A 12,882-nucleotide genomic window follows, 5' to 3' on the forward strand; every position below is an offset into this window, starting at 1 on the left:
AACTATGGACAAAGACAACTATCAAAGTCATTTGCATACATACAAGGCATTGATTCAAAAGAAGAGAAGAAGATGGGAAGTAAAGCAACAAGAATTTCAAGTCCAAGAAAAGGCACATGCATGTGGAAGATTTTGGAGAAACTTGAGAGGCAAGCGGATTGAGAATTTTGGTAACTTGAGTCTAGTGGATATGTACACACATTGTAGGCAATTATATGAGCAAGAAAATACTGAAAAAATGCCATTTTATGGTTCACTCCCATGTATGCCGTCTTTTTTTACTATTGAGGATGTATGCGGTGGGCTTGAAAAGTTGGCCACTCGCAAAGCGGGAGATCTTCAAGGTATCAAGCCGGAGATGATCAAATGGACGGGAGATTTTACCCATGAGTGGATGTGTGATATGTTCAACCTTGCACTTCAACATGCTATGCCTTATGATTGGAGTACTAATTGGGTTAAGCCTTTGCATAAAGGAGGGGATGTAAAGAATGTAAGCAACTACCGGACTATAATGATTGGGTCTCTTATGGCAAAGTTGTTTGGGTGCATAATGGAAATGAAATTGAGTGATTGGGCTGAAGAGAATGACAAGCGTGCAAAGGGACAAGCGGGTTTTCGTCGATGCCATAGCACCATTGATCATCTTGTCACTCTTCGTGTTCTCATGGAGGAAAGTCGGTTGAAAGGCAAGCGATTGTATTGTTGTTTTGTGGACTTTAAGAAAGCCTTTGATATGATTCCACGTAACAATTTGTGGAGAAGGATGGAAGAACTCCAAGTGCCAAGTGAGTTTATGCTTGCAGTTTTTCGAATCTATGAGAAGGTGATTTGTCAATTGCGCATGGGAAGAGAAATTTCAGAAATTTTTGTAAGCACTATTGGGGTTAAACAAGGATGTCCATTGTCACCAACTCTCTTTGGTCTATGCATCGATCAATTGGAACAAATGGTACTTGACTTTATGCAAGAAGAAGGCATTGAAGAGGTCACTATTTGCAATGCGGTAATCATGCTTTTGTTGTATGCGGATGATGTAGTGCTTCTAGCACACACTTTAGAAGATGCACAAAAGCTTATGGTTGTCCTTGAGAACTTTTGCTTGCATAGTGGGCTGATTGTAAATGAATCCAAAACAAAGGTTATGCTTGTGAAAACCAACCATAAGGAGAAGCCATGCATTGTGTACAACAACGAGACACTTGAAGTTGTTGAGAGCTTTAAGTACCTTGGCCTTGAGGTTCCATCCAATCACAAGTGGCATGAATGTGCTATGCGTCGTTTGGAAGCGGGAAAGAGAGCATATTATGCATTTGAGAACATGTGTAATGCGGGAAACATCAAGTGTTGGGTTCTCAAGAAGTTTCTTTTTGATGCATTGGTGACACCGGTTCTTCTTTATGGAGTTGAAGTGTGGGGCGGGAGCATCTCAAAGTCTACTTGGAAAGAGTTTGAGAATGTCCAAAAGCGTTTTCTTACAAACTTTCTCCAAGTTAAGACACAAACACCATATATGCTCCTACTTCTTGAGTCGGGATCTCTTCCAATTGAGGTTATGGGCATGGAAAGGGTTGTGGAGTACATGATAAAGATGCGTCAAAACCCCTCACATCGACTTCCTACAATTGCATGGGAAGCAAGCAAAAAAGTTCAAAAGACGCATAAAAGCAAGATCTTGAGCACGGGATGGATGCAAGACATAAAGAAGTGGTTTGGGAGATGGGATGCATTACACTTGCTACATGATGCTTCAATTGACTCTCAAGTGAATGAAGCTTTTCTACAACGCCAATGTATTACAGCTTGGGAGAAATCCGGTGGGTCACGCTTCATACATTACACCACCTATATTGCCCCCAACTACAAAACCATGTTCTTCGCTGAGAGAGGAAATCGTACTCACACTTACATGCTTGAGCCTATTCCCTTGTCCGCGATACGCACTATCGCAGCAATTCGGCTTAGCTCCCATTTCCTTCGATGCGAGATAGGGCGTTGGGGCAATGGAGAAGAGTCAAATCGATTGTGCACATTATGCTCACTGCAAGTTCGAGAGTCTGAGTACCACACACTACTAGAGTGCTCAGCTTTTGATCACATCCGAACTTGCTTCTCTCACATTTTCAGCCATAACTTAGACCTACACACTTTCCTCTCCCAGCCAAAGTGTGGGCTCTCCATTGCGACTCTCATCACTACAATTTTGGAGCATCGAGAGTCACTCATCAGCCATACACATACTACATCACATGTAACTTTGGTCCCATAGGTCATATTTGACCTCCGAGGACGATAATAAAATCTATCTATCTCTCTCTCTCTCTCTCTCTCTCTCTCTCTCTCTCTCTCTCTCTCTCTCTCTCTCTCTCTCTCTCTCTCTCTCTCTCTCTCTCTCTCTCTCTCTCTCTCTCGACGTGGCGAAGGCGAAGGCGAGCAAGGTAGCGAAGGTGAAGGCGAGGCGTGCAGGTCATTGGATTCATTGGCTGGCTGTGTCTCTCCCTCTCTCTCTCTCTCTCTTTCTCTTTCTGTCCCTCTCTCTCTCTCTCTCTTTCTCTCTGTCGTTTTCTTTCTTGCTGTGTAGAGAACACCACCGGAATTCGACCTCTGAGTCTGCTCTCTCTCTCTCTCTCTCTCTCTCTCTCTCTCTCTCTCTCTCTCTCTCTCTCTCTCTCTCTCTCTCTCTCTCTCCATCTCCCCACGCTCAGAGAGCACTGTCCGGAAGCTCAGCTGTCAACAGCCGGCCGTCTCTCTCTCTCTCTCCTCTCTCTCTCTCTCTCTCTCTCTCTCTCTTCTCTCTCTCTCTCTCTCTCTCTCTCTCTCTCTCTCTCTCTCTCTCTCTTTCTGAGCGCGTAGGTGCAGGAAATCCCTGTGACCTGTCTCTCTCTTTCCGAGCGCGCAAGTGTAGGATACACTGAGTTTGCTCTCTCTCTCTCTCTCTCTCTCTCTCTCTCTCTCTCTCTCTCTCTCTCTCTCTCTCTCTCTCTCTCTCTCTTCTCTCTCTCTCTCTCTCTCTCTCTCTCTCTCTCTCTCTCTCTCTCTCTCTCTCTCTGCGCGCAGCCCACCTCTGAGTCTGTCGGATGAACGTCGTGCTGCCATATGTCAGGGCCCCCCAGAATTCCCTCCCCCATTATCCTTAGTGTATATATATATATAGCTCTCTTTCTCGCTCTCTCTCTCTCTCACACACACACACACAACCGCCTCTCTCTTCTTTCTCTCTCCCCCTTTATCAGGTGCACCTACACCCCCCGCCTCGCTTTTGGCTCTTGTTGTGTGTCGTTGTTTCACAGTGCTACAGAGGAGATCCCCATACTTTTCTCTTTTGGGAGGCAGGTGCAAGGAGTTGCTTTGAGCCTTTGAGGCCTTAAATGCTCCCCCCCCCCCCCCCCCCCCCCCCTCTCTCTCTCTCTCTCTCTCTCTCTCTCTTTTTGTGGACCTCCCCATCGCCAACTGTCAACAGGGCAGCGTGCGCTCTTGCCTGGTGTGCTTCCCACCGAGTGCCACACCGATGTCTTGTACCATGATGGCTTCTCTGTAATGCCCTGCTTGCTGCGTGTTGTCCATCGACAAATCACAACCTCGTGCCCATGTGGAAATTGGATGCCCTCTTCGGCTTGCACCTATGCGGGACGTCTCTCTCTCCCCTTCCTTGTTTTCCCTATATTTATCCCCTCCTCGATCCTTGCGCATTTTGGAGTTTGATCTCCACTCTGTAGTGCTTGGTGCTCTTTGCTCTGGGCTCTTTGCACTTGCTACTGCGACGACCACTCTTTGGCTACCTATGATCTGCATGCACGGCTACCCAATCCTCCTTGCTCAAGCTACCAAAACTACACAGGTTGTCATGCCGACAACAATCCGACCCTGCTCGGTGCCAATCTGCTGAAATCATTCGAGTGGCCCGATAGCATCTTCCTCAAAGACCCCATGAAGTCATGCTTAATGTCTATCTCTTCTTAGCACAACGATAACAGCTTGCTCGGTTGCACCTTGATAAGTGTCACACAATGCTCGAAAAAAACCTAGGTTTAGTGAAATCCCATCTACAAATTTTGAGATTTACCTCTAAATTTTAAATGTAAAGGTGGGAACGCAGAAATCTTGCAAAATTTAGAGAAATCTAGTGTAAAAACCCTTTCAATAATCAAATTACGTCTGCATTATTTCTCACCTTGCCAAGTTTTCCCCTCTCTCTCTCTCTCTCTCTCTCACAGACACACACATCGACCTCACTCCCTCTCTCTCTCTCTCTCTCTCTCTCTCTCTCTCTCACACACACACACACACACACACACACACACACACACACACACACACACACACACACACACACACACACACACACACACACACACACACACACACACACACACACACACACACACACACACACACACAGGTGGTTGCATTCGAATATCCAGGATTCGACTTTGTGCAGTCCGTGGCAGTGTCCAAAGATAGACTTCCACTCCTCTCTTTCTCGCCTGCAAACCCAATCAGGCTGCGTAGATTGAGGCCATAGCAAGGGCCTGGAGGTGGGTGGCACTACGTGCTCTAAGTGTTACCATATACATGTGGTAGTGATGTGTGTGAACACACTAGGACCGCCAGGGCATTTTTTCCCTCTTTAGGAGGTTTTTTCCCCCGTGCATTATATATACGCCCATCACTCTAGGGCTATCTATCTTTCCATTGCACACTAAGTAACACTCTCTCTATAGTGTGCCTTGAGCTCCTTCGTCTTCTCCAAGCTGTGTGTGTTTCTCTGCAACCCTAATTCCAACAATTGGTATCAGAGCAGGTCACGTCCTCCCGGGCTTAGTCGCCAGCTGCTCCAGCACACGCCTACTCACTTTCTCCGATTTCAGTGAGCTTTGGCTAGTGTTCGCAGGTCGACAAAAATTTTGGGAGAACTCGAAGAGCTCGGTCTGCTCAGAATTTTGATTTGGGCTCATTTCGGCCTCCGATTCCACTACAGGCTACTAGTACTGCACAGGCTATTTCGTCATTTTGTGCAGAATTTCTGTCAGTGCCGTTTTCTGCATAACAGGTGCCTTATAGTCTTCTACGGTTTATGCTATATAGCACAGGTTGTTCCCGCTCCATTTCTCCTATTTTCGGGCAGTTTTCACATCAGGTGCAGCATTCACCATGGATGACAACAACAACATAGATGTGTTCAAGATGTTTGCTGCTGAGGATAGGTTGGATGGGGACAACTACCCTATGTGGGCTTATATGATGCAACATGTTCTTGTGTCAAAGGGTGTCTGGAATATTGTGCAGGGCATTGATGTACGTCCTGGTTCTAAGGATGTAGGCGATGTTGAGGATGTTGCAGGTCTTGCTGCAAGGATTGCAGCTGTTAGAGTTGTTTTGCCTACGGCATAACAAGCGCGTTGGGATGTTAAGGATGCGCAGGCTCATGCATTGATTGCGTTGTCTATGAAGCGCACCATTGTTCCTCACATCCGTTCAGCAAAATTTGCAAAACATGCTTGGGATATTTTAGCAGATCTTTATGCAAGCCGCAATGAGGCTAAAATTGCTTTGCTACGTAAAGAGCTGGAGTCGAAGATTATGCATGAGGAAGATGATATGGACACTTTCCTTGCTAGTGTCAAGGATATCAATGAGTAGCTTATTTCTGCAGGTGAAGTCATTTCAGACAGTTACCTTGTGCAGACTGTTCTTGATGCCTTACCAGATTCCTACCAGACTTTTGCTAGTACTTGGAGACTGATGACCCAAGGAAATCCAGAAGTTGTCAAGTTTGATGCATTATGCACATTGCTATTGCAAGAGTCACTGTCCAGAAAAAACAGGACTAGACAGCGTGCAGTTGAAGAGGCTTTTATTGCTTCTCAAAGAAAGGGTGGTAACAGCAATGCAGCCACTTCTTATGGTTCTGCTGCGAGTGGCAAAAATTATGTTCCTAATGCTTCTGCTGGCAGTACTTCGTCTGGTAATTCTGGTGATAAGGGCAAAAAGAAGATGCGTTGCCATTATTGTAAAGCCAATGATCACTTGATCAAGTCGTGTCCTAAGTTGAAGGCCAAAGAGGCTAAGAAGAAGGAGGGTGGTTCCACTGCAATAGCTGGTTCCACTACAAATGCAGCCATTGTGTTGCTGATGTTGATGCAGAATGGGCTTTTAGCGCAGAGTGCACTTACAATCCTGCTGTCCATGATGCATGCTTGTCAGTTGCTGCAGATTCACATGTGTGGTATTTCGACAGTGGTGCTACAAAGCACATTACCTCACATCGTGAATTGTTTACTTCTCTCGAGTCAGTCCCTCATGGGAATTCAGTCACTTGTGCCAACAACGCCTCTTATCCAGTTCAGGGAGTTGGAAAGATTGTGCTCACTGCTGCTAATGGAAGTTCCTTCACACTTGTTGATGCACTTTATGTACCTGGGATCAAGAAGAATCTCTTGTCTGTATCCGCACTTGCTAGACTTGGACTTGTAGTCAAATTTGTGGATGACAGATGTACAGTTCATGATCTCAGTTTTGGTGATGAAATTGTTGCATCCAGGCTTTTGTGCCATGGGCTATATAAGCTCACTTTGTATGACAAGTGTGGAAAAATTTTTGCAAATGCTGTTGCAGATTCAAGGGCTATTTAAGATGCAAAACTTTGGCATGCACGTTTTGGTCATCTGAATTTTGCCAGTTTGCTGCGTTTGCAGAAATCTGATATGGTTGCTTCTTTGCCACCTCTTGAAGCACCTGTCAAACATGTTTGTGAAGGCTGTATTTTGGGTAATATGCAGCGTTCTAAGTTTCCAAAGGATGGTTTAGTTCGGGCCACATGTAGGTTGCAACTTGTGCATAGTGATGTTTATGGGCCCATGCAAACTCCGTCCTTGGGCAATTACCTGTACTTCGTGACTTTCATTGATGATTACTCCAGGCATGCATGGGTATTTCCGCTTAAAGCGAATTCCGAAGTTTTTATGTGCTTCAAACAATTTCTTGCTATGGCTGAAAATGTCTCGAAATGTACTATGGGCACCCTCCATTCCGATCGAGGGGGGGAGTATATGTCTCATGAATTTAATGCATTTCTGGCTAGTCGTGGGATAAAACACCAATGTACAGTGCCTTATACGCCTCAGCAAAATGGTGTTGCTGAGAGAAAAAACAGGTCACTGACGGAAATGGCACGATGTATGGTCAAAAGTCAAGCTTTACCACATTCTTTTTGGCTTGAGGCCATCATGTGTGCCACTTATGTACTTAATAGGTGTCCTACGAAAGCTTTGCAGTCTATTACTCCATATGAAGCATGGCATGATAGAAAGCCTTCTATTGAGCACATGCTTGTTTTTGGATGTTTGGCATATGCTTTGGTGCCACAAGTGCAGCGCAGAAAATTGGATGATAAGGCTGTCAAATGTATTTTTGTTGGTTATAGTGATGAAAGAAAAGGTTACAGGTTGTATCATCCGCAAACAAAACGTATTCTGGTTTCTCGGGATGTAGTGTTTGTGGAAGATTCTGTTCAGCCCTTGCTGTCATGTACTAGAGACAATAATGTAAGCTCACAGGACATTTATGACACATTGTTGCCTCTTTTCAGTGGTGGAAATACGAATGTAAGTTCCAATGAGGCAAATGTACAGCCTATGGGGGTTTCTGAAAATGTTTTAGATCAGCCTATTACTGATGCAGATGTACATGATGTACTTGATGAGGAAAGGGCTGAAAATGAGCAGGCTAGAGGTATGCCAAAATGGCTGGTGTACACTTTGCGTGACAGTAAATTGGATGCACCTTTGTCTAGTCGTACTTGTTCAGGCTGTCGCCATGCATCTTATGCATCAGATTGTTATGCTTTGGCTGTGTCTAGTTTACATGATGTTGAGGAGCCTCTGTCTTTTGATGAAGCACAGAATTCAGAAAATTGGATGGCTGCCATGCAATCAGAATATGATGCACTCATAGAAAATGACACATGGACTTTATGTGATTTGCCTCCTGGCAAAAAGGCCATTGGTACGAAGTGGGTTTACAAGTTAAAATGCAAGCCAGATGGTGAGATCGATCGCCATAAGGCTCAACTTGTTGCAAAGGGTTATGCACAACAAAAAGGCATAGATTATGAAGAGACTTTTTCTCCCACTTGTCGTATGACTACTGTGCGTTTTCTATGTGCATTGGCAGCTCATTTTGGTTGGGATATACATCAATCAGACATTGTTACTGCTTTCTTGAATGGTGACATATTTGAGGAAGTTTATGTAACGCAGCCTCGCGGTTTTGTCATAAAAGGACAAGAGGACAAAGTGTGCAAATGTAACAAGGCTTTGTATGGGTTGAAGCAATCTCCTCGTGCTTGGTATGAGAAAGATGACACTCATTTGGTCAAACAAGGCTTTCGTAACAGTCCAACAGAAAGCACATTGTATGTAAAGCGTGAGGGTGATGTATTTCTCATCGTGGTTCTTTATGTTGATGATTTGCTGATCACTGGACCAAATGAGAGACATATTGCTGAATTTAAGGCTGATTTGAATGCTACTTTCAAGATGAAAGATTTGGGGCTGTTGCATCATTACTTGGGTATACAGTTTAAGCACTTTGATGGTGGTATTGCCTTGTGTCAGAAAAGTTACATAGAGACATTGCTATGTAAGTTTGGACTTGAGGATTGCAAACCTATTGCCACTCCCATGGAAACAGGTTTGAAGTTGAGTCTACATGATGCTGGTGATCCTGCTGATGTCACTCTTTACCAAACTGCTATTGGCTGCCTCATTTATGTATGCAACACGAGGCCGGATATTCAGTTTGCAGTCTCATAGGTCAGCAGATTTATGCATAGCCCAGGGTCTAAGCATTGGCAGGCTGTTAAGAGGATTTTCCGCTACCTTAGTGGCACTTTACATCTTGGCTTGTTTTATCCCAAGAGGGGATCATTGCCGCCAGACTTACATGCTTTTTCGGACTCAGATTGGGCTGGTTGTTTTGACACGCGAGTGTCCACATAAGGTTTTTGTTTCATGCTTGGAAGTTCATGTATATCATGGTTGAGCAAGAAGCAACCCAATGTGGCCACTTCGAGTTGTGAGGCTGAGTACAGGGCAGTCTTCACAGCTACGGTTGAGTGTGTATGGCTCAGACGCCTTATGGCTGATTTGGGTGTTGGACAGGACACTGCCAACACTATCTACATTGACAGTCAGAGCGCATTGGCAGTTGCGAGGAACCTAGTTTTTCATGCTCGCACAAAGCACATTGAGGTGCATTACCACTATGTCAGGGAGAGGCTCTCAGTAGGAGAGATCAGCTTGGCTTATGTGCCAACACAGGACAACCTTGGAGATCTTTTCACAAAGGCATTGTCTCGTGAGAAGCTTGAAGCTTTCCGCAAAGCTTTGGGCTTACTCCCCTTTGTGGACTGATCCTGTCCTCAGGGCATGGCACTTCCCTTTACTCATGTGCCAGCTCTCGTTCACCGCATCACTCCAGGGGGGATTTGTTACCATATACATGTGGTAGTGATGTGTGTGAACACACTAGCACCGCCGGGGCATTTTTTCCCTCTTTAGGAGGTTTTTTCCCACGTGCATTGTATATACGCCCATCACTCTAGGGCTATCTATCTTTCCATTGCACACTAAGTAACACTCTCTCTATAGTGTTCCTTGAGCTTCCTTCGTCTTCTCCAAGCTGTGTGTTTTTCTCTGCAACCCTAATTCCAACACTAAGGAGAAATATCAAGGGCGAGGAGGGGCAAGAACGCGGCGACACAGGGCCTGAAAGGGGTTGGCGTTCTACATTTCTCTCTCTCTCTCTCTCTCTCTCTCTATATATATATATATATATATATATATAAATATATATATATATATGTGTGTGTGTGTGTGTGTGTGTCTGCGTTGTCTTCTGCTATGAGGCTGGACTGCTGCAGAGCACACTCATTAAGGGCTATCGGACGCTGTCTCCTGTGTCCTGTGTTCCTGTTTTGCTCAGTCCACACCAACCGGATGAATTTCCTTCAGACACGTGTGAGGGGGAGGGGGGGGGGCGGAATTCCCTCCCCCATTATCCTTAGTATAGATTAAGATCCGGATTTGAGTGCTTAGCATGTAAATAGTCACAAATTACCTCGCAAAAAAGGGTGAATATCTATGTCTAAAAATAATAAACAATTCATCTCCAAAGAGACTCAAATTCTAGCTTTAGCATCTTGTATTCTAGTTTTAGTTTTAGCTACAAAAGTTTTTTAATTTAATCTCACGACCACGGGTATTTTGGGAATTGAAGGATCAAAATATTGGGGGTGTTTTGGGAATTTTTGAAATTTGAAGGGTATTTTGGGAATTTCCACGAACATTGCAGGTCGCAGAGAGGCCACGATGGCGAGCAATGCGAGGTTAGGCTGCAGATTCGGACCGATTTGTCTGCGCATGAGAGAGAGACAATGGAGAGAGAGAATGCTTCGATGGAGAGGGAGATCCGATGGCGAGTCCTTCTCCTTCTGAGGAGGGTAGCCCTACCCACCTTGCCTGCCTTTCAACCCGCCATCGCCCCTTTTTTGTAGGGCAAGGGTGAGCTGAGGATGGGAGCGCGCGACAGAGAGGCTCTCTCTCTCTCTCTCTCTCTCTCTCTCTCTCTCTCTCTGTGTGTGTGTGTGTGTGTGTGTGTGCGAGGAAGCTGGGGTGTGCGCGCGCGACAAAGAGGGACTCTCTCTCTCTTACTGTGTGAGTTGTGACTACTCTTCAGTGTCACCTGCACATTGTGTCGCGTCGTGCACATTGGCCTGACACTGCCGGATCAACCTTGTGTTGACACGTGTGTCCTGGGGAGGGGACTGGAATCCCTTCCCCCATTATCTATTAGTATAGATACCAAGGATGTCACCAAAAGTTATTTCACGAGGATGATTGGTTCACCCCTTTAAACAAACAATGGAAAAAAATTTGGCCAGACGGTGGATGGGTTGAGGTTACAAAGAACATTGGGAAACCGCATTGGCCTCATTTTATGAAGATATTTTTGTGGAAGGTACTCTAGCCTCGTTAATAGGTGACACGGGGTTGATTCAAGGGATCAACGGCGAGCAACGGATCCATCGTCGATTCATTTCGAGGAAGCGCAAAAGGGAATGGTCCCCCTCCGTCGTCGGGGTTCAACCCTGCAACCTGTCCCTTCACACACCCACGCTCAATCCATCTCGCCTAGCGCGCCACGTTGAAAGCTATGCGAGGCCTGCGCTATATAAGTCTAGCCCCCCCCTTTGCGTTGATCCGACGGCCCAAAGTTCTCCGCCTCGCCGAAAATACGCCCCTGCCGTTGATCCCTTGAGTGACACCCCGTGTCACTTATAAACGAGGGTACTCTAGGGGGGCTTTTGCCAACATGCGTAAAGATTCAGGCCCACCTACAAAATGGGACGCCATGGAGCTCTCACGACCATCACACATGCATGCACTTGCTGACCTCAACCATCACCATCGACACACAGGTGCCTGCCCGTTGCACTTGTGAATGCTCCCCACCCTTGCAGAGTACGTCCATCTTCTCGCTTCTATTCGTTCGTGCTATACGCCTTGTATGCTGCTTCACGTGTCCTCATTTCCTATTGGGCCATGTTTCTTCCCTTCAGTAGACGGTCTTCGATGGCCTAGACGTGTATCAGAGAGAAAGAGAGACACAGAGAGAGTTGCTGCATCCTAGCCTTGCCCTACACAATCGCTGCCCTACCCTCCTCAGATCTCTGCCTACCTCTCTCGCCCAATCCACCCTTACTCTGCCCATTTCCCTTGATTCATCTTTACCTCCAACATGCAAGAGCGAGACTCTGCCCATTTCCCTCTTTTCCTCCCATGCTGCCTCTTGGCATTCGCATCGTTCTGCGCCTCATTGCTTTCCATTTAAACTCAAGGCAAATCTGTGCATCGTGTCAGTTCCGAAATCAAAGACAGAGACCGATCCTGTTAAAACACAGACAATGGTTCAGCCAAGAATTCAGGAGGCTGCCGCAGAAGCCCCTTCACGCACATGATGTACGTCGACTCCATGGAAATCACTCTCTCCGTATGTTGCTTAGCGACTAAGAGCGCCTTCTCATAGACCCTCTCAAAAAGGGCCTTTGAGAGCGCCTCCCAATCAAAAAGCCATGTCCGTAGGGCTGTGGTTGCACTGCCGAAACGAAAAGTGCCCCTCTTTTGGCGGGTGGTTGAACCACCCTCGAGAAGGGCCTTCCACCTCCGAAACGGGCAGCTGCCAGTGCACAAAGCCAACTCACCGAGCGACAAGCCCTGGAAATGGCAGCGCCTATACATATCGCCATTTCTCCCTCTCAACCCTCTTGCAAAAATGGCATTGCCATGCCACCTGGGATGCTGAAATGCAAGCGACTGCTTCTCTCCCCTGCCATCATCTGCATATCCTTACTCATTAAAAACCTGCGAGGACTATTGGGAGAGTGGGAGAGAACGAGGACAAAAGAGATGGGCAGAGGAGGCTGATGAGCATGCAGGAGGTGCGGAAGGGGGGACTTGATGGAGCTAACGCTGGCTGCAGCTGGTTAAAATGAGTGGTATGGGACCGCTACGTTGACTCGAGAGGGCCTTCCAGCTCGATAGGCCAGCCACCCAAAAGGCATCTTTAGAAGGAGGCGCTCTAAATTTCCCAGGCCGCAGCGGCTAACTGTGTAGCAAGCCCTACTTAAACGCATTTGACGTAGCGGTGTTAAGATTCCTGCCACGTCACTGTTTTTAGCCGCAGCGGTGGACTTTGAGGCTCATGTGCGCACCTAGAGAGAGAGAGAGAGAGAGAGAGAGAGAGAGAGAGAGAGAGAGAGAGAGAGAGAGAGTTGCTAATATGGCACTTCCTCTCACTTAACTTATCAAAAAGCATACTCAC

This window comes from Adiantum capillus-veneris, chromosome 6 (genome assembly GCF_014529385.1).
Source record: "Adiantum capillus-veneris isolate H3 chromosome 6, ASM1452938v2, whole genome shotgun sequence".
NCBI lineage: Eukaryota > Viridiplantae > Streptophyta > Polypodiopsida > Polypodiales > Pteridaceae > Adiantum > Adiantum capillus-veneris.